At 36.8% G+C, this 3,888-nt stretch overlaps 1 non-coding gene across 1 annotated transcript; it reads left to right on the top strand.

Annotated features, from left to right (window-relative positions):
• Positions 1-1,518: 1,518 nt before the first annotated feature.
• Positions 1,519-1,625, top strand: LOC121229810 (small nucleolar RNA R71). Its single transcript, XR_005927766.1, has one exon. It is a non-coding gene; the product is annotated as a small nucleolar RNA R71 (small nucleolar RNA).
• The last annotated feature ends 2,263 nt before the right edge of the window (positions 1,626-3,888 follow it).

Raw genomic sequence — 3,888 nt, 5'->3', positions numbered from 1 at the left:
AATTTTTGATGTGTTACTCGTATTATGAGCTTGAAGGGTGATTGTTTCGTCTCCCACACGAAGTGTGAGTTCAACTGTGCCAACATCAATGATTGTTTTATCGGTTGCTAAAAAGGGCCTCCCTAAAATTAAAGGAACGTTACTATCCTCCTCTATGTTTAGAACAATGAAATCAACTGGGAATATAAATTTGTCAATTTTAACAAGTACATCTTCAAAAATCCCCCTAGGAAATTTGATTGTTTCATCGGTTAATTGAATACTCATCCTAGTTTGTTTGGGTTTCCCAAGACCTAGTTGCGTAAACATTTTGTAAGGCATAACATTGATACTAGCCTCTAAATCAGCCAAAGCATTATTAACATCTAGGCTACCAATTAAACAGGGAATCATAAAACTTCCTGGATCTTTTAATTTGTTGGCCAGCTTATTCTATAATATGGCTGAGCAAACTGCATTTAGCTCTACATGCAATGCCTCATCCAACTTTCGCTTATTTGTTAAAAGCTCATTTAGGAATTTGACTGCGTTTGGCATCTGTGAAAGAGCTTCAATAAACGGTAAGTTAATATGTAACTTCTTTAATAATTTAAGGAATTTACCGAATTGTTCGTCTATGCGGTCTTTCCTTGTTGCATTGAGGTATGGCACACGAGGTTTGTACTCTTTACTTATAGGTTTCTGGTTATTGTGGTCCACCTCACCTTTACCTTTACTTACCACAGTTTCTTGCCTCAGTTCTGGTTTAGGTGCAACTAACCCTTTCTCATCTTGAATGGTAGTTGCGTTGAGTTGCTTCCATGGGTTAGATTCAGTGTTACTCGGTAAGCTACCTTGTGGTCATTCAGATATCAATTTAGCGAGCTAACCTATCTGAGTTTCGAGCCCTTGGATAGATGCTTGTTGATTTTTAAGTGCTGTCTCGGTATTTTGGAAACGAGTTTCTGACACCGAGATGAATTTTGTTAGCATCTCCTCAAGGTTTAGCTTTTTCTCTTGCTGGTAAGGTTGTTGTTTGAAGCCTGAAGGTGGTGGTGGTCTCTGATTCCTTTGGCCTCCCCATGAGAAATTTGGGTGGTTTCTCCATCTTGCATTGTAAGTATTACTATAAGGATTATTTTGAGATCGAGGATTATTACCCATGTAATTTAACTGCTCGTTCTCCATGTTGTGGCCATAGGGTGGATATTCTAAATTGCTTGATCCACCTCCATTTGCTTCGTACTGCATTACTGGGTGAACCTGTGAAGAACCAAGAATACCGTCAAATTTTCTATTCAAAAGTTCTACCTAATTAGAGAGCATGGTGACCAAATCGACGTTAAAAATGCCAGCTATTTTCGTTGGTTTTGTCCTCATGACTTGCCACTAATAATTATTCAGTGACATCTCTTCTATAAATTCATAGGCATCCTCAGGTGTCTTATTATTATAGTTCCACTAGTGGCTGCGTCAATCATCTATCCAGTCGAAGGATTCAGGCCATTGTGAAATATTTGAAGCTGTAGCCAAAGTGGTAACCCATGGTAAGGGCACCTTCTCAACATATCCTTGTATCTCTCCCATGCATCATAGAACGTTTCTAAATCCATCTGGACAAAAGAAGAGATATCATTACGTATTTTAGCTATTTTAGTCAGCAGAAAATATTTTAATAAAAAATTTTCAGTCATTTGTTCCCAAGTAGTGATTGACCCTCGTGGTAACGAGTTCAACCACTGTTTAAATTTATTCCTCAATGAAAAGGGAAACAACCGAAGGCGAATGGCATCATCAGAAATGCATTTGATTTTAAAAGTGTCGCAAAACTCTAAGAAATTCGCCAAGTGAGCGTTGGGATCCTCGTCCTGCAAACCATCAAACTGAACAAACTGTTGGTCATTTGAATGGTGTTAGGTTTCAATTCAAAATTATTCGCAGCAACAGCAGGCCTAACTATGCTCGATTTAGTTCCTGTTAAAAAAGGTTTAGCATAATCATACATAGTACGCAGAGCAGGACTCTGATTTCTTGGATCAGCGGCAATCGCTGGAGGTAGCGGATTTTCCTGGTTTTCAGCCATCTCCTCGGTTGTGGTTGAAGTATCGTCCTCTTGCTCTTCCTCTATGTATCGTAAGCTTCGCCTTATTTTTCTTTGGTTTCTATGAACTTTGTGATCAATCTCACTATTAAATGGTATTGGTCTCGACGGGTTTCTTCTAGTCATACATATGAAAACCTGCCAGGAACGAATAAAATAAAAATTAGAAAATAAAATGAAAATTTAAATTGAAAATAAAGTAAAATGCTAAAGTAATTAAAATCAAGTGTTCCTAATATCCTAGGTCCCCGGCAACAGTGCCAAAAACTTGATACGTGATATTCGCGACAGGTTTTAAAGATTTATAATTAATCATTCTTGAAACTAACTATTATCACGATGAAGGCAAGTGTACGTATCGAACAGTAGTATAGCTTTAGCAAGACTAGATTGTCAAACCCAAAGGAACCAAGAGTACTAGTAATTACTTTCTTTTTATTATCTAGCCTAAAAATTAAAGGATTTGTTTATCTAAACTACTTGACCAAACTAAGGGTGCATAGAGAGAAAATTGGGAAAAAGCTTTTTGGGAAAATTAAATTGATTAATACAATACCCAAGGAAAAATCCACCTAGACTTCACTTGTTATTTGACTCTGAATCAGACGATTTATTTATTTGACTTGATCCGTAAAAATCCCTAAGTTATATTATTATCTCTCTCGAGAATAATAACGTCTAACCCTAGGTTGATTAATAGAAATCTCTTTCTAATTAATGCCCTAATGTTGCATTAACTCGATCTATGGATCCCCTTATTAGGTTTCACCCAAATTCGGCAGAATCTTATCACCCTATCTCTAGGCGTGCAATCAACTCCACTTAATTACGACAAATTTAATCTTAGATAGGGTCTTTTCCTCCTCTGAATAAAAGCATTAACTTGAATCAATATCATGGAATATTAAAACAAGGATTAAGAACACATAATTAAGAACAAGTCAAATATTTATCATACAACTTAGATAATAATAACAAGATCTGTCTTAGGTTTCATTCCCCTTAGGTATTTATGGGGTTTAGTTCATACTTATGAAAGAAAACATCACAAAAGAATAAAGATAACAAAACATAAAGAAAACCCAAAACCCCTGAATGGAAATTGAAGGGAGATCTTCAGTCTTGATGATGAACTCGACTTCTGAGATGGATCAATCAGCTTCCCTTGAGTATTTCCTTGCCTCCTACTCTGTGTGTGTTTGTTCTAAGTGCCTCCTCAGGTGTTTAAATAGGATTTAGAAAGCCTAAGAGCCCTCAAAAGTGTCATTTTCTGAATAGACTATACTTGGGCTCGGTAGGGGCACACCCGTGTGCGATTGCTCTAGCCCGTGGTCAAGGCTGTTGAATAGGCACGGGCATGTAGTTTACCCGTGTAAGTTGTGCTTTGATCCTGCCGAATGGACACGGCCGTGTGACACGCCCGTGTGAGGAAGTCCAGGCTGTGTTGACTTCCCATATGGGTCAATTTTCTCCGTTTTTGGATCGTTTCTCACTCTCTTTACTCTCCTATGCTCACGTAATTATAAAACATGAAATTAAAGAATTAGGAGCATCGAATTCACCAAATCTAAGGAGAAATCATCCATAAATGTGCTAATCATGGGATAAAAATATGTATAAATTACGGTTTATCACAAAGCGCGTTCGTTTATTTTTGAAAACACATGCTATTATTTATTTAAAAAAGGCGATGAGGATAATTTTGAAAACTTGAAAACAAAATTCTTCATTATTATTTGGAAATCAACTTAGTGATTCTTTTAAATTCAGATTTGATATATTGAAAGTTGCAAAAACAGTTTTACTAA

The sequence above is a fragment of the Gossypium hirsutum genome, chromosome A05, assembly GCF_007990345.1.
Source record: "Gossypium hirsutum isolate 1008001.06 chromosome A05, Gossypium_hirsutum_v2.1, whole genome shotgun sequence".
Taxonomy (NCBI): domain Eukaryota; kingdom Viridiplantae; phylum Streptophyta; class Magnoliopsida; order Malvales; family Malvaceae; genus Gossypium; species Gossypium hirsutum.
This window is presented reverse-complemented; position numbering and strand designations above follow the sequence as displayed.